General features: G+C 39.9%; 1 protein-coding gene across 6 annotated transcripts in view; it reads left to right on the top strand.

The window, feature by feature from the left end:
- Positions 1 to 27,037, top strand: part of Ddr2 (discoidin domain receptor tyrosine kinase 2) — a 126,783-nt gene that overhangs the window by 28,493 nt on the left and 71,253 nt on the right. The gene's annotated exons all lie outside the window — the stretch shown is intronic.

Raw genomic sequence — 27,037 nt, 5'->3', positions numbered from 1 at the left:
ATAATTAGAGTGGGTGAAGGGTAAATTGCTCTGACTTACTAGCAATACAACTTTGAACAAGTCCTTTAAGTCCCTTTTTTAACATGGGATACATGGGATTAGTTGCCCCAGCTGCAGGGGTGGGAGGGTGGAGGGAGGGAGAGAGAGAGAGAGAGAGTGAGAGAGTTGGGGGGAGGTTAGTGACTACAGATTCATGCCTTAAGAAGAATATATGTAAGCTCATCTGTTACATGGTATTTATATAGCATTTTATTTTCCTAATTTTTAAAAAATGAAAACTTCTGAAAATCACTAAGTAGTAGTAAGCCCTAAGTCTACTACTTGTGAATTATATACAATGAGAAGCACAATTTCCTTTCCTAGCCATCTCTTCTAATTCTCCAGAAGTGGCTACTTAACATTTAGGTTTGATGTTTAGCCTTCTTGATATTTTCCTAAAGTTGCATAGACAATCTATATGCACATATGCCATTTAAAAATGGAACTCTCTCTCTAAGTGAGTTGTTTTTTTTAAAATGAAAACAGAATTATTCATTGTTTGAGTATACCATAAGTTACCACCAGTCCCCTACTTGCAGTGTTCTGTGATTATGTTACTTTAATGAATGGGATTGTAACAAATATATATGTATTTGTAAGTTTTGGTACAGGACTTACTTTAGTGATAAGGCACTTGAAAACTTTATCTTTTGACTCATAACCACTATGATAAAGAAGGGTAGAATTTGTTGCTCCATTTTACAGATGAAGAAAAGAAGGGTAACAGTGAACAAGCTGCCTGCTAGATACATACACAAACATACAACTAGATTGAAGCAGAGCCTGGATTTCCCATTTTCTTGAATTCTAGTCTAGAACTCCTTTTATCCCACTGCAATAAATCATGGGCCAAGAGAGAATATCCACAACCTGGCAGAGAAAAGTGGTTCAATGAGCAGGCAATTGCATTAAATTATATAAAAAAAGAAAAAAAACCACACATACAATCCAAAAACCCAAGGCCAAACATATTTAAAAGATATTGTCTGGAAGAAATGCACAAGCAATGAGTGGGGGACCAGCATAAAATGAGCTGTTCTTTAATTAGCTACAATGTTTTCAATATGATTTCCAAATGGGAAGGATGGCTTGTATTGTATAAATGTGGCAGAAGCATGACAAAGGACACCCTAGCATTCCATACTGTCCCCTTACCTCAAGGGAAGTGTCTTGAGATGGTCTGTAGGTATCTGGACAGGATCAACCTTAACTGACACCTTCCTCAATTATCTGCAGGAAATATCAGCCTTATTATTGAAATTCACAGATGCAATCAATTGTCAAAATCACTGGAGAGCAACAATTATTACTCAGGGTCAAGAGCATGGGGGAGAGGCTGGCAGGAAGGAGAACAATTCAATCTGAAAAATGCAAACTAATGTATACAGTGGGAAAAATCTTAAGGGTACAGAGCTGGGGCTAGGGTGAGGCAGTGAGGCTCTTTACTTGGGTATAAACTTTAAGGGAATGCCAAAAAATTCAGGGATCAAGACAAACACTATCTTAATGCAATATTTAATGAATCACTTGATAAACCACAATTTGTGGGCCCAAAGCCCAAATAGTTTTATAGAAAAGCCACTAAAAGTGAAGGTACAGTATCAGGAGAGACCCAAGCCAATCCTTTGACATGCAGAATTCCTGGCTTACATGTGTGAGTGTCAGACACATCAGACCTTAGCCTGTGATCCATGGGAAAATATTTCTAAAGGTGAATATGATTGATATACTTCCTATACAGGAATGAATACAGAATTTTTCAACCTGTTGAAAATCACCATAAGAAGGGGACTAAGGTAGAAAGGAGAAAAAAAAAGAGGGAATGAACCAATTCAGGATATGATACATATATACGTGGAAATATCCAAAGAAATGCCTTGTGTAGCTACTTAAACAAAAATGTATTTTATTTATTTACTTTTTTACAAAAACAGAGAACATTAGGACAGAGTGGGTCCTGCCTGGGGGATTGGTACCAGTAAGAAGGGGGAGGATGTGGGGAGAGGGTAGAGGAGGGTGTATATGGTGCAGATATTATATACACATGTACAGAAGTGGAAAAATGAGACCTGTTGAAATGATTCTAGGAATGAGGTGGGGATAAAGGAGAATGATGGAGTGAATTTAACTATGATATACTATAAGAACCTGTGTAAATTCACAATGTACCCCAAGTACAACAATAAAAAAAAGAAATTTAAATTAAAAAATAAATAAGCATAAAAAATTAGAAAAAGAATAATGGATTTGACAATTTCATTACAGCTTCCTATGGCGCTGTAATGATTTGCCAGAAGGGGTTGCTTAAGACAACAGAAACTTTGTTTCACGGCTCTGTAGACTAGAAATTCAAAATCAAGGTGTCAGCAGAGCCATGGTTCTCTGAAGCTCAAAGAAAGCATCCCCCATGTCCCTTCTGGCTTCCGATAGCTCCTGAAGTCATTCAGTCTCTGCCTCTGTGGTCATACAGACGTCTTCCTGTTTCTATGTCAAAATATTCCTCTTCTCTCTCTCATAAAGAACCCACTGGATGACACCCTAATCCAGATGCCTCATCTTAACTTGGTAACATCTACAATAACCCCATTTCTAAGTTAAGGTCCCAGGGTGGGACTTCAACATATCTTTCTGGGGACAAAGGACATTTATACTACTAAATGGGAGAGGGGGATTACTTAGATGTAGCAGAGAAGACATATTATTTATTTGTAGGAATCTGCCCGCAAATTGGGGTCAGACCCTTGTCATCATTTAAATTCCTAAGAAAATTCAGCTTATGTTATGTGCATATGTTTTCATCTCTGCTTATGGACCTGGTGGTAAATAGGTATATGATTTTTAAAAGTAGTACTGATTGCAAATATTCAAATGCTAATGAGTGGAAAATGTTTCTACTAAATTACATATTTGTTTTGCTGATATTTTGTTCTTAATATAAGTGATTTACTAAGTTATAATTAATATAACTGCATGTGATAACTTTTGGAGATTTTTCAGATAAATTCACCAACTAAAGGAAAATGTCTTTGTCAGGCCTGGTACCCTGTTCATGGCATATGGCTATTGTACCTGTGAGGCTGGGGGAAGTTCCTGAAAGTAGTTTGCTTCCTTAAAAAAAGATTAAAGTTCATCATACAACTTTATTTCTATAAATGATTTGAAGTAGTTTGTGTTCTTAAAAAAGGTAAAGTTCTTCAAGCAACCTTATTTATATAAATGATTTGCTTTGCAAGCCTTTTTCTATAGAAAGGTAAAATTGAATTCGTTTTAGTTTAATTCAATTTTTCCCTGGCTGGGATGTCTGGCAGCAGAGGTCATTTAGTGGAAGGCTAGATGATATCTCCCAAAAGCCCTTGAAGGATGGTCACGTCCTTCTAAATCCCTGAATCTGTGCATATGTTATCTTACATGCTAACAGGGACTTTGCAGATGTGATTAAGGGTAAGGACCCTGATGTGGACTCGAACTATAGCTCGGTGGTAAAGTGCTTGCCTAGCATGCACAAGCCCTGCGTTCCTTTCCCAGCTCTGGTCTCTAGAAGCCGGAGCAGGCAAAGAAGAGTCCTCTTCCCTCGAGTCTCCAGAATGCACAGAGCCTGTTGACACTGATCTCAGGACTGCTGACCTCCACATAATTTATGCTGTTCCTAGGTGCTAAATTTGTGATCATTTGCTGCAGCACTGACAAGTGTTCTATGATGGCAGAATGCTACCTACCGGGTTGTGCAAGGACCTTCCTGCCACTGCGCTGGTTGGCACTTTCCCAATTTTTAAATGTGAGAGTATAGTTTTTTACATTTTACCCTTGTTTCCTGAAGAAAAGCTGGTGTGGATGAACATGAGTTACTATAATAGCAAAAAAGAGCATTTCCCTGACTTTGCCTCCCCAGTTAGAGAAATCTCATCTCCTTCTCTTCCTTAGCATTAAAGTCTCTTTTAACTGCGCCAGGGACTCTTCAGAAAGGTCACCCCATGGCTCAAGAGCATGGGCCTGTCATCGACCTTAAAGAGCTGTCGCTTGTCTCTTCTTCTGTCTTCCTCTAGCTCTGGCTTCTTGTGATGCTGTCTGCTGTCAAGGCTGATGATGCCTGCACAGTCCTGTGAAGGTGCCTGCTGCAACCACCACCACCACTGTTTCTATGGCAACCACACCTCATGCCCACCTAACCCAAGGTGTCACCCATCACCACCAACCATCAGAGATGGCTGGACCAGAACTATGCAGTGTTGAGTCGCAAGTTTCCAAACCCTGATCATGTTACTGCCCCTGTTAGGGTTTTTTGGTAAAAAGGAGGCATTGTTTGATCAGTTTCAGCATGATGATCCAGTTCTGTCTGGAGCTTTCAATGTCTCAGAATACTGTTCTCTTTTTTTTTTTTTTAACTTGAGGTAGGTCTTGCTATGAAGGCCCATGATGGCCTTGAAACTTGTTATTCTCCCACCCAAGTGCTAGGATTATAGGGGCACACCACCACACCCAGCATCATGTATTTTTAATGAAACAGATTTTTCCAGTCTTTCTTCTCCTGAGCAATGAGATACCAGGTATGTCAGCAGGGCTGGTATAAGCAAGACTACTCTGCTGAATTCGTCACCCAACCATCAACATAGAGGTGGGTTAATTGATCAAATCTGTGGTCTTGATTCTCTCTTTCTTAGAGTAAGTGACTTTCCCTAGAGGCTCCTCTGTTCTTTATCAGATTGACTTCTAGAAAATTCCATCTCAAAAGGCCTACATATCTTGAAATCCCTCCTGAACTCAGCTGAGGCTCTATCCTGCAATCTGCCACCTGGAATCCTGACTGGATCTCTGATTTCATGTGGATAATTATGAAAGTCAGAATTATTTGATACATTTTGGAGCAGTTATTCTTCTGTTCTTAATTTGCCTGTGTTTTAAATTTTTAGAAGTTCAATTGATACCTTGAAACTTGTAACCTTAGATGCCTTCTTTGAGGCTTAAAAAATTTGCCTTTGCTGCATACTTCTCCTACTCCAGTTGTGTAGAGGGGTGGAAAGAACACATCCACATGTTGGTGCATGCTGGAGTGGAGGTTCCAAAGGTCTATGGCAGAACTTCCAGTGGGAAAAAGCATGTTAGGTGCCAAATTTTCTTTTGGGTGCCTTCATATCTGTTGGGACTTCTGATCTACTTCTCCATGCCTGTGTGTGAGAGCTGTTCTCTGCTACCCCCTGCTCACTTCCTTGCTTAGAAATTTTCTATTCTTGTAGAAGCTGTCTCTTGTGAAAAAATTCAAAGATTTTACTTTTGTAAAATTTTACTTTATTATCATTAGAGTTAACACCTGTAGGATTTGCCCATAACACAGTAAATATATGCATGTATCAAAACATCAATAATTATTTCCTGAAAGGCCGTGTTTACCCAGAGGCTACCTCTGATTGGGTTGAACTAGAGAAGAGAACCAGGAGGGAGCGTGTAGTAAGATATTTATTGCCAGGACTTAACTCATCCAAGTGTGGGAACTGCTAGGCAAGTCCTATATCTGTAGAGTAAGCTTTCAAGAAGGGCAGCTAGAACTGTTGGCCTGGGCTAAAACTGCTGTCTGTTGGTGGAATTTCTTCTTCATTAGCGAAGTCTTGGCTCTGCTTTTTAAGGCTTTGTGATTGGTTGAATCAGGTCCATCCAGGTTATCTCTGATAATATCCTTTACTTAAAGTCAACCTATTATGGATTTCAACCACATCTACAAAGTTCCTTCATAGCAACATGTAGATCAGTGATTGAATGACTGGGCATCATACTGCAGTTAAGTTGACATATCCATAAACCATGACAACCTGTTGCCCTCTGATTTCCTCTTGGGTATCAACAGTTTAGCTCATTTAAACCAGAATACTTTGGAAAATATTGGCTGAATTCAGCTTTGCTAATACCTCTGACTTCAGTTGCTTTAACGAAGTGCAAAGCCCTGGCTGTTTCTGTCATCTGTCAATACTCAGTGGCTCATGTGATGTGGAAGAGTAAATGGCTTCTCTCTGATTTGCCAGAAGCAAGTGGTTATGCTAGTGGAAGAGCCAGAACACTAATTTCAGTGATGTGATTCTGGTACATATTCTGTGGAGCCAGAGGGTGGGCTGTTGCTTTTTCTTTTGGCCCTGGTAAACATTTTATGCTTGTTATGGTGGTTGAAATGCTGGACTTGGTCTTTGATTTGTGTGCCAGGAGGTTCACAGTAAATGAGAGGTGTGGTCTGTTAGGGAAGAGGGACTGCGGCTTGGCCTCTCTGCACCCTGTCAACATACACATGTGTTCTGCAACATGCGAGTGCATCGTGCGGGGGCTCGTTTTCGAGCTGTGAGGGCTGCCCGGAACTGTGAACTGTGGTCTGGGAAGGGGTGCAGTGTGACAGAAACAGCACGGGGCTCCTACTCCCAGCTTCCCACCAGCTTAGTCTCTTTATACCTCTCCTCATCCTCTCCCCACTCAGGATGCATTTATTTAGTGCCAGGCCAAACATAGGGCTCTTAAGATTCAGGAGTGAATAAGACAGATGGGGAGCCCTGTCCTAGAGTTTACTGTTGAGCAATTTGAATGAACGGCAATAATCATATTTTTAGGGTCTCTGGAGAAGTACCATGTCCCAAGTCTGTGGCTTATGATGGGATTAGTCTAGGTAAGGGAAAGGGAAGTCTTTGGAGGCAGTGACAATCATCAATACCTGTCCTACTCCGGAGTCATATCCCTGTTTTCTTCTCCCCCGTGTCCTCCCCTTTGGCGATCTTAGGCTGTCCCTGGATTCAGGATAGTCTCCTCACAGACCCCTCCCAGAGCAGCCTCTGTAGCCTGGTACTTCACTCAAGCTCTTTTCTTGAATCTGCAGCTGCCTGATGGACACCTGTGGAAGCCCTCAGGCATTTTGAAGGCACAACATTTGTGAAGAACTTACCTCTTCCAGTATATTCTTCCTTCCTTTTCTGCCTCTGATAATTTATCACCCTTTTTGTCATTCAGATCAAAACCTTCATCATCATCTTTGAACTGTCATTTCTGTCACACCTAAGAGTCACAACAGGCCTGCTGTACAATGTCTCCTATCTCTCTCTCCACTTATTTCCGACCCACAATGCCTACTTTGACTGTCTTGGACGCTTTTCTGGGAAGCTGCTGTACTTCCTGTCACCCTCCCTGCTTACCATTTCTCTCCCGTTTTGCACTTTCTCTCCAGAGCCCCCAGAGCATAGATTCTTTACAGAGCTTGTCACTTTGTTACAGTCTTCAGGGGATCCTTGCTGAGCTCTGTGGCTAGATGCCTGTGTTCAAAACCCACCTCTGCCGCTTAATACTTGGGTAACCTGAGGCATATTGTTAATCACTTTGAGCTGTGGTCATGCGGTCTGTAAAGTATCTGTGTTCATTTCATAGGGTTGTGGTGGGGATTAATTGAGTCAACCTATGGGTTGTGCTTATAAAATTGTCTGACGATATCAGCATTCTCTGGTCCTTATTTCTCCACATCCCTTCCCTCTTATGCCTTGCCTTTTGCTGTCACAAATCTAATTGTCATATTTCTAAATTCTGAATTGTTGCTTGCAGAGTCGTTCACAAAGTAGTTGCTGATCTACATGAACTATATGACATGTGGTGTACTTGTATTTCTTCACATTCCTCTAAAAACTATACCTTTAACACATATGCATATACATTAAATTAATGTATATAATATATCCATATACACATATATACTGGTTCCTGTATACTCTTGTTTCTTAATTAACTCACTGTTTTGATTATGCTTCTATGTGAAGACTTAGGCAAATCCCTGCCCATTGTGTCCGGAAGAAAGATTAACTTTTGAAACCTGTCCAAAGAATAGCAGTCTACCTCATTAATCATGGGATGTAGTTCTGTTTTTTCAGTGTTGTCAGTCATTCTCACAAAGGTGGGCTGAAGTGATGTCTCAATGGAAGTTACCAGTGGGTGTGTCCTTAGAGCCTCTCTGGCTCCATGAAATGAAGCCACTCAGAGGCATGAAAATCTTGGAGATGAGCTCATGCAAGTGATTTTTGGATGAAAATAGCAATATGAGGTAGGGCCAGGGACTTCAGGTTCACAGTGTATAATTTGGATTTTTCCCAAATCATTGCTCACTGTAATTTCATCCTTAAAGTATGTTCTTTAATTATGGGTCCTAATAGCCCATTTTAGTTCTGTAATTAGACAGAAAGACATTAATTTTGGTGATATAACAATCAGATCAAATGTACTTTCATATTCTTTCCTGTACCCTAACTTTCAGGGAAAAATTAATACATCATTAAAAAGCTTATGCATGGAAAGAGCCTGTGAGGGGGCAGCTTGTGGGAGAGAGACAGTGGGTGTTTTGAGAGAAGGGGCCTTGGTTCAGGAGGGACATGAGAACCTTATCCTGTGTGATTCCCCTGAGGTTGTGTGCTTCATGTCAGACAGGCCCTGCTGGGTCTGCAGAAGGCTGAGAACTCCCTTAATCCATATAGAACCTATTTCTCTTCATTGGAAATTTAAAAGGTGACCTCAAGGTCTCAAGTCATGAGAGAGGAAATAACTAATTTAGAGCAACCCTGTCCATACACAAATTTAAAAACCTGCATATTCCATGAATCCAAAATGCTTCGTCTCCTCAACTTTTAGTAAGTCACAAAAGAAACAAAATCCCAGGTCCATTTTGTCCAACACATTCTACATATGAATGTATTTTTCTCCATTTGTAAATCTAAGCGGAGAGAGGTGGTGTAATAGAGTAGAGAGAGCCGCAGTAAGTGTCCTGGCCTTTTTGTCTTCTTTTGGCATGTATAACCTCTGTACTCTCACTAGTGTTGTGCTTTCAATGCTATCCATGTATTCCTAGCCCTCAAATTTGTATCTCTAGCTCCAGATTTAGATACAAATTGGAACTCTTGATCTTTCAACTTGGATGACTTAAAAGTATTTTAAGCCCAATGTGTTCCAAACTGTATTTAGTTTTCATTGCTCTTCTGTTCTCCCCGGACTCAATAAATGGCAATACCATTCCTTCAGGTAGTCAAGTAAAGTCATCCTTGACCATTCTTCTTTCTACATCTGACCTATCATCAAGGCCTGTTTTGCCAGAACATCTCTGCAGGACTGATCTTGAATTTGCCCGCTTCCTCTTTCTCCAGGGCTGCTGTCTCAATCCAGTTGCTCACTTAACCAACTGTTTCTTGCTGTCTCATCTTCAGAGATTGCATTTCTCTGTCTTTTTTCCTCAATTCCAGAAAAAGCAATAAATTAATTGATGTCACTCCCTATCTTAAATATTTTCAAGGACTTTCTTTGAATAAAACTCAAGCTTCTTACCACAGTATATCAGTCTTATAGGAATGCTATTGCAAAATACCACAGACAGGGCAGCTTAAACAGCAAAAATTTATTTCCTCACAGTTCTGGTGATTGGAAGTACAAGATCAAGCTCTGTCAGAGTTTGGTGTCTGGTGAGGACACTTTTCCTGGTTTGTAGATGGCTGTTTTCTCATTGTGTCCTCACATGTCAGGGTGGTCAGTAGAGAGATAGAAAGCCAGTTCTCAAGTATCTCTTGTTAGAAGAACACTGATCTTATCATGGGAGGGCCCCACTTTATAACCTCATTTAACCTTAATTACCTCCTTGTGTAGGTCCTATCTTCACAGACAGCACAATTGAGAGTTAGGACTTCGACATGAATTTGGGGCACTCTAAGTGTGGTAATCTGTACTCCTCTGGGTTATCATCCATAAAGTCATTCTGGCCTCTCTGGTTCCTTGAGCAGGCCAACTTCTTCAAAGATTCAGGTCCTTCAGGCAAGATTTTTATTTGTCTGGAACACCCAGTCCTACCTTGCCCCCTCCTCATGACCTTTCTCTTGGCAGCTCCTCAACCTTTAGGTCTGAGCTGTCACTATCTCAGGGAAGGTTTCCATATCCTCAGATCTTCTGTCATTCTCAACACTGTTCATTCCTTCCATAGCACTCAGCATGCCTGTGATTTGTTTATTTATTTCCCTCAACATGTGCTAACATCCACAATGACAGTAACACATGTAATCTTGATGTGTGAAGGATTACCCAGCACTTCATATAGAACCTGGAATACATTTGATGCTTAACAATAATGAATAATAAATGAATAAACAAATGGCAGAAACTGTGCCTCTTTTTAGATAATAGTGCCTGCTTTCTTATAGGTAACCAACGAACAGGGCAAAGCGTGACAGTTTTTGGTGAAGGCAGTCCGCCATTTTGCTTTACTATTTTACTGAAAGACTCTTTTGTTTTTACTAGTTTTTAAAACTTTTATTTTTAATTGACATATAATAATTTTATACTTACATATACAGTTTGATAATTATATCTATAATATGTAAGGATCAAATCAGGGTAATTAACCTTTCTCTCTCCTTAAACTTTCATCATTTCTTTTCCTTATGAACTTTCAAACTCCTCTCTTCTACTACTTTATAAAATGTTCAATATAATGTAGTAAACTATAGTCACTCAAATGTGCTGTAGACATTAATTCCTCCTATCGATCTGAATTGTCTCTATTCCTTCTCCCCTTCTCTCCCCTTCATAACCTTCAGTGACCATTATTCTACTCTCTTCTATGAAATCAACTTTTTTAAGCTTGTACATATGAGTGGCAACATACAGCATTTGTCTTTCTGTTCCTTATTTCTCTTAACATAGTGTCCTCCATTTTCACCCATGTTGCCACAGTGATTGGATTTCATTCCTTTTTATGGTTGAATAATATTCCACTGCATATATATTCCACATTTTTGGTATCCATTCATCATAAATGGACATTTGGGTTGTGTCCATTTCCTGGCTATTTTGAATAGGGCTGAAAGAAACATAAAAGTATAGGTGTTTCAACATACTGATTTTCTTTCCTTTGGATACATATCTAGTAGTAGGATAGCTCAACATATGATAACTTTATTTTTAGTTTTCTGAGGAGTCTCCATTCTATTTTCCACAATGTATCAGTTCTTTTGAATACATGCTTCAGTCACAAGTTAGAGTTTGAATCCTACTTATGCCACTCACCAGTATAAAGGTCAACCGGCACAGATCACTGTACAATGATTATTTTTATTTGCTAATTACATTGTAATTACTATTAATAAAGCCAGTATCAATGTGGAAAAACCTCATATAGTATTTACTCTCTAGGATCACCTTATCTGTGAGGGATAAAAACCACAACTACTGACTCTTCATGATTGGCATCAGAGGAGGAAGCACTCAGCAAGTGCGTCCTCAGAGGTTCTCATGATCTGGGACTGTGCTGGATGCTGGGAATATGGATGTGAATAGTATGGAGATCACAGGGTAGTGGGGTTGACATATAAACCAATGAGTAGATGATGACAGGACTGTGGATGCTGGTACAGTATTCACTGTAGGCTGAATGGGACATGGAGAACCTGGGACCAATTCTGTGGGGGGATAGTGGATAAAGAAGGGTAGCAGACATGTCATAATTAATGGTGAAGTTCATCAGTAAAGAGGAACAGATAAGCAAAGATCTGGAGCCTGAATGTGGCCTGGGACCTTCAAGGAACCACATTTTGTGTGTTCTGAGAGAATGTGTCTGCCCCAAAGACTTGCACATAGTAGGCACTTAACTAGCATTTGTTTCAAGTGGATAAAAGTGGCAGGAAAGAGGCTGATGTGTTGGAAGAGGTGAGATCATGGGCTGTAGTCAAAGGAGTTGTGTGTGTACTTGAGTTGTAATGTGTATCTGGTGTGTGTAAGTGACTTGGGGTGTGTGTGTGTTGCAATGCAGTGTGTGCTAGTGTGTGTTGAAGTATGTGTGTATCTGTTTGAGTGCAAGTAGGCAGCAAAGAATTATCTATTTGGCCTAAATTTGTATGAAGTAATCTTGATGCCTAGCTCCTGTCCACATGCTCCAAGTCACATGAAGAAATGAGCATAGTAATTCCACCCTGACTCATACTAAGCTATTAATTGCACCTTCCTTATGCTCGCACAGCACTTTACTCCATAACGCTTGTCACACGCTGTTGCTCTTAGATGATATGATTCACAGCTAGGCTCAGTTAATATGTGTTAAATAACACATTTGTAACTCAATAAGACAAAATGTGAAGTCTCCAAAGGAAAAGTCTCATTATTGACTCCTATACCTTCTAGAAACAATAGCAGTAACAGTTACCATTTATTAAGAACATACTAGAACATAATATGTGTTGGGCACTGTGCCATGCACATTACATACAATGTTTTTAGTAAATCTTAGGAGGTAAATATTGTCAACTGCCTTCTACAGATGACAGAAGTTAGGGTCACTAAAACTAAGTAACTTTCCAAATCACTCAGCTAGAAAGTAGAGAAGAAATTGGAACTCAAAATCTGAGCTCTTAACATTTAGGTTCTGGAGCCTTCCATTCCTTATGACAACCCGTGCCCAACCTTCTATTTCCTGCTCTTCTTTTGGGAAATAAAAAGGTATAATATGGTTAAAAGGAAACAGTGTTTCCTCTGTGCTCCAGAAGGTTTGGCTAATCACATAGAGTAAACCAAAAACAATATTGTCCCAAAGTCATTGCCAGTTTGGGTTTGCTCCAGCTCTGGATGCTGTGGTTGGGTCCCAGGAGCCCATGAGGAATGACAATAGTTCATATGAGATCCAAGCCTAGGGTGGGCTGAAAAATTCCCCTTCCCTTGAATGACTGCCTTTTTCTTTTCTTCTCTGAGTCCAGGCAGGATGCTTGATATCTCAGAGGGAGCCACTTCAAATGCTGCTTTGTTGCTGGGTGGGAAACTTTAAATAAATGAAGGGTTTGCTCTTTACAACTCTGTGTTAGGACCCTGCATCTCCAGGTTGCCTTACACATAGTTGGAGTTCAATGAACATCTTATTTGCCAGAGAATTGTAATTGGCTGGTTACTTTTTGCAAGGTTGTATTCATGGATAAACCTCAGTTGATTTTTTCCAGGCTCCCATGTCTTTTCCCAGTGGATTTCTCATTGTCCTGCATAACCTCAGGAAAAAGAGGAAGTCCAGAGGAGCTTCTCTTGCTTTTCTTCCTGCATGACTTTTCTATGCTCTTCAAGTTGGATGACTCACTCATAGTCTTTAATTTATTATCTTGGAGACAAATAGCACTTCCTAAGTAGCTTTTAGCCTCAGGAATGAGGCAGAAGTTAGCAAAATGGAGGGGGTGGGTGTAATTAATGCCAGGTATTTAGGAAGGTATACTGATTCTTTGGCCCCTTTACTATCTACTGGGTATGAATCTCTTTCCCTTATCTTTCAGCTTTTGTATTTCGATTTGAAATACAGTTCTTCATTCCCTCTTCCATTTTATATTTTAAAATACCTAATATGTTGGGGCATGAGCAAAGATAAAAAATATTTAACACAGGGGAAGCCATGAGGAATTTGGTCAACTTGTAGGGAAGAGGGAGAGCAAATTTGGTGAAACCCTGTCAGTAAAGCTCTCTTGTTGGGAAGATAACTGAGTTCTTTGGAAAGATCTTTCCACATGTATTAGCACTTAGGAACTGGCTGAGTTCTGTCACCTACAAGTCATGTGAACTTGGTCAGGTTAAATAACCTCTCAGAACCTTAGTTTACTATATATAAATTAGTGATATAGGGCTGCTATGAGGATTAAGTAAGGCCATGGTATGTAAAGTGCTGAGAACAGTGCATGACCCACAGTAAATACTCATTAAAATGAGTTATTATTAACATTTGGTCGCTAAAGTTTTGTCCTCCCTGATGTGCCAATCTCTTTCAAGTAAATCCTCTGGAATTTAATGTTAGAAACCTAGACTTGCAGAAAGTTAGAATTGGGTGAATTTTAGAGGTCATTTAGTTCAAACCCCTCTTTCTAAGATGAGGAAACAGGCCCAACGTCTGGAGCAAGTCACTGCAGGATTAGAAAATAGTCTCTGGTCTGGGGTCTGGAGCACATTTCTTCTCACAAAGCTGCTGGTTCTTAGGTTGGAGGAGAGGTAGATGAGCCCTGTAGAGCTAACCTTGTACACTGTATGCCCCCCTCAAAACATGGAAGTCTGCAGAGAGCAAAGGAGGTTGAGTTCAAAGACTAGTGAAATGGGGAAAGGCGGTCCCGCCCAGTCTCCAGGCTGGCAGAGGAGGGGGAGATCAGTGGACTCTGAGAGTCCTGAAGACCTGTGGGCCAAGGATAGGGGCCTGAGATCTTGAGGTAATTTGATATGGAGAGAGAAACATGAGACTTCTTAGAGACACAGATGAACATCTTATTTTTAAGTCAGGAACTGGGGGTGTTTTTGTAAGGATGGTCTCTATTGTGCTCAGGCATGTTTTTGCCAAGAGCGTCTGTCACTCACTAGTTCATTTCTTTCTTGTTGAAGACTGTCTTCGGTTCAATGGCCTTAAACATATTTAGAATAACATTTAGGAAAATGGACTTCTTTATTTTAAAATGTGTAAAAATAATATAATCTAACCTTACAGAAGGTTTTTTTGGGGGAGGGTTGAAGAAGGGGAAGAGGACTTTGCTTCTAGTTGCATCATTTTCTATAAACACAAAATTCTTACAAAATTGAAATTATGGAGCCAAGACATTTCTAAGAAAACAAGTTCAGTCAGGGACTTGCTGATTATCCTTAGCGAAGTCCTTCTAGCTTCTTTTTTTGCGAGGAGCCTCATGTCCTTACCCATGTGAGCATTGGCGTCTGTTTATTTTTGTGATGGAGTGTGGTAGAATGAAGAGAACATTGTCTTGGGCCAAAGGATCCAGATTGAAACCAGATCTTATGCTTGGGCTATGCTTCCCTCTTTTCTGGATAATCCTGAGAAAGTATCTTAGCCTTCCTCTGTCTGGTTTCTAGCTTTTATAAAGTAGATTATGGCACATCAGCTTGCTTAATGTGTACTGTGCTCAGCCCTGACACTCAGGAAAGGTTTCCAGAGACTCAGAGTTCACTTGTCATCTATATATGGTCTTTGCCTGTGCTTGATTGACTGATTTATACAATTTACAATTGTGAGAGCTTTTGCTGTCTGTTTTTTTAATGATTGTCCCTACATTCTTTCCTCTCTATGGTGACAAAGGTCAGTGACCAGAACATTCTCTCTTTCATGAATTAGGCCACTCAGGCCCACCCAAATTTCAGGAGACCATGTATCACTGTTGGTGTGGTAGAATAGTGTCTTTGTCTATTCAGGTTGAACAGATTACATAGACTAGGTGACATATAAACAATAGAAATTTATTTCTCACAGTTCTGGTAGCTGACAATCCTAGATCAAAATGCCAGCACATTTGGTGGCTGGTGAGGACCACTTCCTGGTTCACAGACAGAGCCTTCTTACTAAATTCTCATATAATAGAAAGCGAGAGTGGAGCTCTCTGGATTCCCTTTTAAATATCATTTATGAGGGCTCTCCCCTTATGACCTAATCACCTTTCAAAGGCCCCCAACTCTAATACCATCACATAAGGAGTTAAGTTCCAACATGCAAATTTGTGGGGCAGAGATAAGTATTCCACCTCTTGCAGAGAGTTTTGTTCACAGCACAGGGATATGCACAGCTGAAGAGATCGATGAGTTATGTGCTCCACTCCTCTGCTCTGAGTCATCTTATAAGCTGCTTCATTTCAATGAAGGAAGGTTAATTTTAGGTCCCCTTGAAAATTTAGGTAACTCCTGCCAATCCAAGATAGCTTTGATCTATAACCTCATGAGGTGCTTGGTTGCCATCTGTATGTCTGCTTTGGACCAGACCTAAGGCACTGCCCTGATTCCTACCCGGGCCCCTCCCTCCTCTTTCCTGGAGAAATCCATGGAGAGGCTGGAGGCTGAGGGTGTGTTTATCTTGGTGGGCCTCCCTTGAGCTGGACACTGCTGCTCTGTTTGCCTGGGCCGAAGTCTGCTCCTCCTCTTTTAACTGGCCAGGGATTCTCCCCTAGTCACTTGGTCTGCCAGTGGGTTTGGCTCCAGCTACCCATGCCCTCTGGGATCCTGAGGAGAGGACTGATACTTTCTGCTTGCTGGAACCTAGCAATGACAGCAGCCAGTCATGACTGGTACGCATGGCTGCAGGCACTGTCAGCCTGGAGGCCTGAACAGTGAATTGAAACCTCTCTAATCTCTCAAGTGGGGCTGGAGTTCATTAGAATATGTGCAGCCTGTGCCAAACTCAACTCTGGGAGTGAGAAAGAGGCAGCCCTGCTTGTTGGCTGGCCTAGGCTGGTAAAGTGTACTGGGTACAAGAATGCTAGTGCCAGACTGGGCTTAAATTCCAAATCCATTACTTTTTATATGTATTAACTTTGGCAAATTCTTTTATGTCTCTGTGTCTCAATTTTCCCCTTTAGGAAATGGGTATATTTTGAGGATTTTTTTAAAAAAAGGGTTAAATGCACTAGATTAATACATTGAGGATTGATATATTACAGTAGATCATATGTAATTGTTAGTATTTAACTGTTTTGAATCTGTGAGAATGACAAAGATTTGCAGAATGCTCTAAAATATGAGTTTCTATAAGAAACTTCTTCAAATATAATGATAGAGAGCTGGAGATAGGAGGATTGCAGTTCGAGGTCAGCTTGAAAAAAAGCACAAAAGTCTGTCTGAAAAATAGCTAAAAGCAAAAAGGTCTTGCCTAGCAAGCATGAGGCCCTGAGTTCAAACCCTAGTCCCACCAAAAATGAATAAATAAGTAAACAAATAAACAAAATGATAAAGGCACATTGAAAGAAAGAGGATGAAAAAAGCATTACCATGCAAATATTAACCAAATGAAAGAAGGAGTAGCTGTATAGATGTGGAAATCCTCAGAAAATATCAGCAAATTGAATGCAACCATGTATAAAAAGAATTGTATACTCCATCAATTGGATTTATTCCAGTATGTAATATTGATTTGATATAAAAATTATATGACCATATTCATTGATGCAAAAAATAATTTGGCAAAATTCAACATCCATTCATGATAAAACCTCTTAGCATGTTAGGAATAGAAAGAGATTACCTCAACTTGATGAAAAGCATCTATTAAAAATCTATACCAATTGCATACTTAAAGATGAAGTGCTCTCTCCTTATGACTGAGATCAAGACAAGGATGGTGTTTCTTCCACTCTGATTCAACACAGTATTGGAAGTTCTAGCAATTTCAAAAAAGAAATTTAAAGGCACACAGACCATAAAGGAAGAAATAAAATTATATTTGAAGATGACATGATTGCCTGTGTAGAATATCCCAAGAAATCTAGGAAGAAACCCTTCTAGAACTAAAAAATGGGTTTAGCAAGTTGGTGGGATACAAAAATTAATTATATTTCTATAATTAATGTGTGGGCACCAAAATTAAAAATACAGTGGAATTTATAATCACTGAAAAATAAAAAAGTGTAAATATAACAAAACATACCAGGACTTACAGGCTGAAAATGATAAAACCCAATAAATCCAAAGAAGATCTAAGTAAATGCAGAGATATCTTATGTTTGTGGAAGTCCTCACCACAGTGGAGATACAACATAGTAAAGATGTCAAGTTTAGCATAATTCCTACCAAAATCTTAGTACATTTCGTGGATATATCAGTGTTATTCTAAAATTTAGATTCAAAGGACAAGGAACTATAATAGCTAGAACGATTTTATGAAAGAAGAATAAAGAGGGAAGAAGACTTACTGAATAGCTCTCGACTGTGTGGTGTTGAAAAATATACACGTAGCTCAAAGGAGTACAATGCAGAGTCCAGAAATCATCCACACAACTTTACCTCTGTGTGGCCTTATTTTTCAAAGCAATCTCTAGACTCAAAGTCAGGAAGCCTGAGTTAAGGTTTCAGGACTACTAGTCATTGCTGTGTGGCCTTGGTGACTTTTACCAGTTCTAAATCTCTTTGATTTTCTGGGTGGGTCTAAGACATTTAACTTCTTCTATCTCAGTTTCCTTTTCTAATTAAGAGAGAAATCCTGCTCTCTTCCTTCCAAATTTCTATTTGAAAAGTGATAACACTTTCTTAAGAATCAAGAGTTTTGCAGGTCAAAAAACCACCACATTGATTGATGTTAGTATTTCACCTCAACACCATGAGAACTTGACACTTGTACACCTGAAGTCAGATGCTAAGAACTTTAGTATAATTTGTTAATTTGGTTTCTTTCTTCCTGAGTGACACTACTAATTCTTCATTCAGCCTTCTTAAGGAGGACTTAATTTTGCAGAGCTGTTTTTAGACCTCTTTAAGACCCAAAGCTCAGAGTTTGGCTATGTAATGTCTGAGAACAACAAAGATTTTATAGCAATTTAAAAGAGATTCAAAGATAGATGCTGTTTCCTAGTAGAGTATTTCTGCTTTGTGTGGGCAGAAATATTGAACTGATCCAAACCAACTACAACTCATCACCCAAAGATGATTATATGTAACAACTTTGAAAACTACATATATACTTGGAATACAGAACACACACACACACACACAGAGAAAGAGAGGGAGAGAGAGAGAGAGAGAGAGAGAGAGAGAGAGATAGTAGAACTTTTAGTACCAATGCCACCATACATAACTACAGCTAAAACCAAGCAAGAAAATTTGAACTATTCCCTCTCAAGCTCACAAGGCAGTGTAGCAAAGTGGTTAGAAGGGTGAATGAATTCTGGAGACAGACTGCTTGGATTTAAACCAAAATTCCACCGTTTATTAACTGTGATCTTGGATGTCATTTAGTTGTTTTGTACTTTGGTTTGCTCTTTAGTATAACTGGGATAATTATAATACTTGTTTCATAGGATTGCAGTGAGAATCTGAAGAAATCATTTACACTAAGTTTTTATGCATGGAATATGCTTAGAATTGGTCAATGAATGCACATATTCTATTTATATGATGTATGGATGGAGTGAGATAGTGGGAGAAAGTGCTGCCTGAAAATACTCTCTCATACTCCTATCAACATTCATTTTTTTGAGTCACTGAAATACAAGCTTTTAATTTTTTTATTTAAAAGTTAGTTAATTAATTTATTTTTGCAGTGTTGGGCATTGATCTCAGGACCTGACATATGCTAAGCACATGGTCTGCCACTTGAACTACTCCCAGACACTGCCTCCTACTTCTGCTTTGAAAATGTTTTTTGATTTTGAGACAGGATCTTGCTGCTACCTTTGTTTGGGCTGGTCTTGAACTCAAGATGTTTAGGCCTCTATCCACTTCCCAAGTAGTTGGGATACAGGTGTGTGCCACCACGCCCAGCTTTACAAGCATGTTTTGAGGAGACTGCAGAGTGATTGATAGTTTAGTAGAGTAGACTGGGAGGCAGATTGGAGATCTAGGCTGGGGGCTTTGGTCAAACCTCAGGGCTCCTGTTAACAAGTTGTATAGCTGTAGAAAAGTCAGCTTGTATCCCTGAGCTTTATATGTCTATTGGGGAAGCAGGAGGGATGCTCTTTGAGGTCTTTTGCAATTCTGATCTCAAAGAGATGGGACACTTCATAGTGAAGAAGCTGTTTCACTGACATAAATACCATGAAGCCTTCCAATAGCTAGTGTTCCCTGAGCATTTTTTTCTGTAGCAGTTACTTTTTTAAGTCCTTTGAATTAATTAACCTTACAGCAATCTTTGTCATTATTCCTACTTTATAGATGAGGAAACTGAAGGAGAGAGGGCGATTAGTTTTCCCAAGGCCACATTGCTAAGTGGCTGGGATTCATATGTAGACAAGTCAGGTGCACATCTCAGAAATTTTATTCAGCATCAGATGGTTCTAGGCAAAGATTAACTAAATAAAAGGTACTGGCTCCTATTCATTTTGTTTTCCCCACAGATCTGTGAGAGTGTCTTGAGCTTCTCACTAAATATTTATCATTTTTGTTGATGATGATGATAAAATTTATTGGATTAAATTGATTTCAGTCTTCAGGGTTGCTAACAGCAAGGCTGACCATTTTAGCTTTTATTTTCTTTTGCTAATGTTATCCACAAGGTGAAGATTTTGATTAGGGACATAGGAGAGCTCTTGGCAAGGCAGAAAGTATGAAGATTAGAGCAAAAAGTGAGGATGAGGCTGCCATGGTTTGGGCTCCTAAGGCCTCTCTGTCAACCACTATCTTCATTTCACATTTAGTAAAGAGGTCTCATTGTGTTCCTTCCAGACAGAGCTGCACCTTTCTGATTTCTCTGAAACCTAGATGTGGTAGGAGGCAGAGGAAGCAAGGCATTACGTGAACCAAGGGCACTGACAAGTGATTTGTTATTCCTTATGTGCCCAGTGGCCTCATCTTGAGGAATGAGTGTGGCCATTATGGCAATGAAATGGTACTGCTGCTTGGCTTGCTCTCCTTGGCCTCTGTGAGTTCCCGTGAATTATGTAGAACTCTCCTAGCAATGTTGAGAGCTGGCTTGTTGTTTGTAGAAATAATCATGGCAGATGAGGAATGTTGGTGTGCTTTAAAGTTTCACTTTTTATTGTTTTTTCAGTTCTATACATTATTGAAAGGACATAATCATTAGGAATATCTTACCAGCTGTCTTAAGCAGTCTCTGATCTGGGAGCCAGTAGTTTTGGGTGTTCTTGTCTCAGTTTTATTGTAATTGACTATGGGTCCTATAATGACACTCTGACCTGTGTTTAATTACAACTGAGATTTCTGGTTGAATGGAGGAGACAAAGAACTGAATCAGAGAAATGCTGCCAAAGACAGGTTGGGAATGAGGACAGGGTTTGAATTCTAAGATCCTGACCTTATCAGTTATGGCCTTAGCGCAGTTCATATACCTGATCTCACAATGAATAATGAGTATTTAGGGAGACACATCAAGCATTGGTAGGGTAACAGGGTGGATCACTCTCATGGGTGCCTTTTATATGTTGATGCAATCAGAGAAGCAAGGCATGAGGTAGGTGACCATCTGGTGTTTCCATTCACTGCCTTTTCAAACTGCAATGCAGCTTACTAAAAGTTTCCAGGCCAACTCAGTCTCAAGGTGATTGTTTTTGGAAACCTTGATGAGATTGGTCGAAGGACTTCAGTGTTATGTAAGTGGACTAGTCGGGGCAGCTGAAAGAGCCTTTACTTTGGATGGGTTCTAAGTGATTTTTACAAAAGAGAGTACTAAACATGTCTTAAGAATGAAACATATGAGGGAGAACATACGATTTTTGGTCTTTTGGGCCAGGCTAACCTCACTCAGAGTGATGTTCTCCAATTCCATCCATTTACCAGCGAATGATAACATTTCGTTCTTCATGGCTGCAAGCGAGAGCACACAAGGGAGGGGTGAGGATAAGTAGGACACCTAAAAAATTAGCTAGCATTTGTTGCCTTTAACGCAGAGAAACTAAAGCAGATACCTTAAAAGCAACTGAGGCCAATAGGAAAAGGAGACCAGGAACTAGAGAAAAGGTGAGATCAAAAAGAATTAACCTAGAAGGTAACACACATGCACAGGAAATCAATGTGAGTCAATGCCCTGTATAGCTATCCTTATCTCAACCAGCAAAAACCCTTGTTCCTTCCTATTATTGCTTATACTCTCTCTACAACAAAATTAGAAATAAGGGCAAAATAGTTTCTGCTGGGTATTGAGGGGGTGGGGGGAGAGGGAGTGGGTAGAGTGGGTGGTAAGGGAGGGGGTGGGGGCAGGGGGGAGAAATGACCCAAGCATTGTATGCACATATGAATAATAAAAGAAAAAAAAAAGAAAATTAAAAAAAAAAAAAAGAATGAAGCAAGTAAGGGTAACATATTTCTCCTGTCCCAGTACCAGCACACACAAATGGATACAAGCTTCTCTTCTGTTCATTGTGAGACTTCTCTGTTTCCTTTCTCTCCATTTGAGCAGATACCTTTTCACCCAGTCCAAGTGGTGTGCCCCTATCTAGGTTGCTGATTCTCCAGGTAATTCCTCAGTGCTTGACACATGTTATATCATTTAATCTTATGGAAACCATGTGAATGAATGTAATTATTCTAGTTTACTGGTGTGGCAACTAAGGCAAGCAGGGTTAAGTATCTCGCCCAAAGTAAGTAAGTGGGCTAGCCAAGATTCGAACTCAGGTGGAAAGTGGCTTTAGAATCTAATCTCTTAACCACAACACTATACTGGCTCTATGAAATTTACAGGTTTATTGATTTTAAGCTCTGTTAGTTCAAGAACATTGACACACTATCTCTTTTAAAACTCCAAGCTGAGCATGAGTTTTGAGTCTGCCTGTAAGGAATACTGTTGTGACTCACAGAGGAGGGGCATTTGGGTACGTCAATAGATGTGAGAGTCTCAAAGCTGTCCCGAGTTGAACTGAGCTGTGCTCTGCCAAACACTGGCTAGAAGAGGCCCAGGAAAGTACCAAGGGGCAGAGAGGTAACCTGAGAGTGTTCAGCTACCAGTGTGTCCCTCAGCACCCGCCAATTGTAGCTTGGCTGGTTCTGGCTATGGCGTTGGTCATCTCCAGTCTTTTGTCATTGGGTTGGTACGTTTGGAACTTGTTTCCATCGCTGATTAAGACACAGGCCCCTGGGTTTTGAAAAATCAATTTAAAAAAAAATCCCCCCACTTTTGTTGTGTGACCCAAGTTCCATAATTCAGGCTAGTTGTCACAAGACTTTATTTCAGTGATCAGCGTTGACTTGCTATGTTATTTGTGAATTTCTTCAGGCTAGGATCAGGGTGGCACTGTGGATTTGAACTGTGGTTCTCATGTCAGTTGCAATGTGGTTTGCAAGGATAGCCAATAGCAAGATGACAACTCTGTTATGTACTGAATTTATGGAAACTCACATGAACTCACATGGTTGTCTGTTATGCATGGTGATGGCTAATACTTGTATTTCTAGCAAAATGCCAGGCACTGTTTAGTCTTTACCACAAACCTATGTGGTAAGTGCAGCCATTAAACTCATTTTATAATGGAAGAAGCATAAACACAGTGAGGGAAAATAGCTTGCCCTAGGTCATACAGTAAACAAGTAGAGGAATTAGGATTTAAACCTAGAAGGTTAACATTTATGCTCTTGACCTCTGGGCTAGTTCATCTATCTTCTGCCAGGTCATATGAAGGATAAGCGATGAGTTCCAGGCCTTTCCTTCAAGGGCTGTCTTGTTGGCCTCAGTTATTTAAGTTTTTGGTAGTCTTCCAGTTTATTTGAAATTGATGACTACTGGAGAAAAATATAAAATGTCATTTATACATGATACTTCAAAGTTTTGCCTCAGGTTAATTTTTCAAAGGGTCTGCTAAGAACACAGAAGAGAGAATGCTGAGTTATTAGGGACTAAATTCATTTAGTCACATGTTATATTATAATGTAACAAAGGTCTTTGTGTATGGAGCACCTGAACTGGTCACTTTCTAAATACTTTGTGTGTTTCCTTCCTTACTTGATGTTCTTGAGTGCTTCCCTGGAGCTAGACTATGATTATCCCCATTTTATGGAAGAGGAAACTGAGATTTAGTGGTGTTACAAAACCTACTCATGGTCACATAGCTCATAAAGGGGTGGGGTGCCTAGGAGCCCAGGCAGTCTGGCTCCAGACTCAGTGCTCTTAATTAATCACCACTCCAGGCTGGAAAGGTCACTGGGCTTGGGATTAAGGCCAATTCTGCCCAAATGCAACTATGGAATGGGCCAAATCATGCCTCCTTTATGGTCCTCACTCACTCATTCATTCAACAGCTATTTATATCAGATTTACTGTGTATTGGACACAAACTAGTGAATAATATAGACTTGATCTATGATCTTCTGGAATCTATAGTTTCCTCATCTGTAAAACATGAGAATTAAAAGGTGAATATTTCTTATCCTTTTGAAAATCCATGGCATGCCTCTTTTTATAAGCACAGCTATGGCTTCCTTAATATCCTTTAAAATTTCCAAGTAATATCCTTTAAAATTACCATGCCTAAGAATAAATGAAAGCAATTATAAAGTTGAATAATTCCTGTTGGAATCACACAGGTTCTCATCTCTCTTCCTGAGGAGGTTCTCAGATGCTTCCCTTCTTACTGCCTGGATTCTTTTAGTTAAAAAACATCTGATGGCATCCTCTTTCTAAAAACAAAGGGATCTACAGTTGAATTTGTTAATTGCTTTGAAATGCTGGGGTTGTGTCTGTTTAAATTATATTTATTCTTTCACCAAGCTTTGGCTCTTGGAATTGTGCAGCAAATCAAGCTTTACTCATTTCTTTTACAGAAAACCTCTTTCCCCTGTGGGGCACTGCTGGTGTGAGTCATGTGCTCTCTCACCAGCTGACATTTCCCCATCCTGTTTTTGGAGGGAATGGCAAGGGACATGCCTGGGAGACTGACACAGCAGGCCCACAGGCTCCTTGTGTCAGGCCTTGTGAGTTAGATGAGCTTTTGGCTCTAGGAAACTCCTGGACTGTTTTTACTCTGGATTTTCATGGGAAAAGTATACTTCACAGATCTCTTAGGAATAGCAACTGTCTTATGATACCTATTGAGGATGGGGCACTGGGAGGATTGGCTTCTCTAACATGCTGTCTTGCATTGAATTGTGCTTTATTGCATGCTGTTCTCTAACTGCTTCAAGATCCACTTGTAACCTCTCTGTGTTGGCGTCATTGTATATACTGAATGAATGTGACATACTTGCTGATTTTTTAAAAATTAATTAATTAATTAATTTTTATTGTTTTATTATTCATGTGTGCATACAATGCTTGGGTCATTTCTCCCCCCTGCCCCCACCTCCTCCCTTACCACCTACTCCGCCTCCTCCCTCTCCCCCTCACCCCCTCAATACCAGGCAGAAACTATTTTGCCTTTACCTCTAATTTTGTTGAAGAGAGAGTATAAGCAATAATAGGAAGGACAAGGGTTTTTGCTAGTTGAGATAAGGATAGCTATACAGGGAGTTGACTCACATTAATTTCCTGTGCGTGTGTGTTACCTTCTAGGTTAATTCTTTTTGATCTAACCTTTTCTCTAGTTCCTGATCCCCTTCTCCTATTGGCTTCAGTTGCTTTTAAGGTATCTGCTTTAGTTTCTCTGCATTAAGGGCAACAAATGCTAGCTAATTTTTTATGTGTCTTACCTATCCTCACCCCTCCCTTGTGTGCTCTCGCTTCTTTCATGTGCTCAAAATCCAATCCCCTTTGTGTGTTTGCCCTTGATCTAATGTCCGCATATGAGGGAGAACATACGATTTTTGGTCTTTTGGGCCAGGCTAACCTCACTCAGAATGATGTTCTCCAATTCTATCCATTCATACTTGCTGATTGTAATGAAGTAGTAGAGAATAGGATTATCACAATTATTATTAGTCACATTTATTTACTTGGAGTTTTAAAGGGGAGTATTGGGTGTTGTTGTAAAAAAGGCAATTTAATTAAGTAAATACTGATGCAGACATTATGGTCAGTGGCAGGTACATAGAGATGAATTAAGACTAGTGTCTAGTGTTGTGCTGGCAAATGTTTAACAACTGGCTCTGTGGAAGAGGTGGTTATCCTTGATGTGTAGCTTTTGCTGATTTCTGTCATATAAATAATCTTTCCAGGGTGGATTTCAAGCTACCAACACAATGTCATCTGGCTTTCAAAATTGCTGAAAATTTAATAATGACCTCTCATGAGCCCATACAACCCAGTCCTGTACTCTGCTGTCAATGTCTTCCTTCAAAGCTGTCAGTTTAAACTGAAATCTATATACATTGCAATGCATTAGGATATAGGCAGAGATAGATATTCAAGATAGAAAGGTATCAAAGGGACAGTGATTCTATGGTGGGTATAACCATGTAATCAACTGCAGGGAAAATCAGATAAGGTGGGTAAGGAAGGCTTCTAGACAGGTGGATACAGGGACATTCCAAGCACTTTCATTATCCTCAAGCCAAGGGGAAATGGTTTGGCTTGGCTTTAAGGACCCTTGCAGATGATCCTCACCTCTCTTGTCTAAGTCTTTCTCCCACATTTACTGATACAAACCTTCCACTCTACCAGTTCAGTCCACTGCTCTCATAGTCTTGAGAACACATGCTTACCCTGGCTCACTCAAGCCTACCCATTTGGAAAGTGCTTTCTCTTCACCTTCATTTCCCTGACTTACTCATCTCCTTTCTACACAACAGTTCCAAGTCACAGAAAGCACTGCCATAAAGGGAAAGATTGGTAAAGTGGATTGCATCAAAGTTAAGAAATTGTGTTTACCAAAAATCACTATTAAGAAAGGGAAAGGCAAATAACTGAGGCAGAGAAAACACTGAAGCACTGATACCCAACAAGTGCTGAATTCAGAAGATACAGGGAACTCTCCAAGTTCCCTATAAGCAAAAGGCAAAAAAAGGGGGAAGGAGACTTGAACAGGAGCTCCACAAGAGTGAATAAATATCCAATGACTTACCAAGAGATGTTTATCTTCACTATGTCTTCGCTTTAGTTATTGGGGAAAGGAGAGACCACTACATCCCATCCAAATTGTTTAAACTAAATAGACTTATACTGTCAGGTGTCATTGAGGATTTGGAGCAATGGGAAATAATAAACACTGCAAGTAAGAGTGGAAATTGGTACAACCCTTTTGACAAACGTTTCGTTAATATTTATTTAAGTTGCACATATGCATATTCTATGATTTGGAAGTTACTCTCTTAGATATGTAGTTAAAATGTGATATATATGTTTACTTAAACATTTGTACTGAAATGTTCATGCAGCATTATTAATGACTGAATTGGAAACATCCAGATGATCACCAGTAGTAGAAAATAAGTCGTGGACTATTCATACAATAGAATCCTATACTGCTATCCAACCTAGAGAGGACACGGAAACAATATTCTTTATACCAAATAAAACCAACATAAGCTTCACCAAGCAAGGTCTTGTTAAAGAGGCTTTAAAAATTGTGGGTGAGGCAGTTGAGTACATGCTGAACAAAAAGAGTCAGTTCTGTCTGGGGAAATCATGACCCTGGAAAGGAAGAGAGCGGGAACAGCTGGCCACCTTTCCCTGCAGGCCAGGACCCCCTCTCAGGCCTCTGGGCTCAGTGCT

This window comes from Castor canadensis, chromosome 11, assembly GCF_047511655.1.
Source record: "Castor canadensis chromosome 11, mCasCan1.hap1v2, whole genome shotgun sequence".
Classification (NCBI taxonomy): Eukaryota; Metazoa; Chordata; class Mammalia; order Rodentia; family Castoridae; genus Castor; species Castor canadensis.
This window is presented reverse-complemented; position numbering and strand designations above follow the sequence as displayed.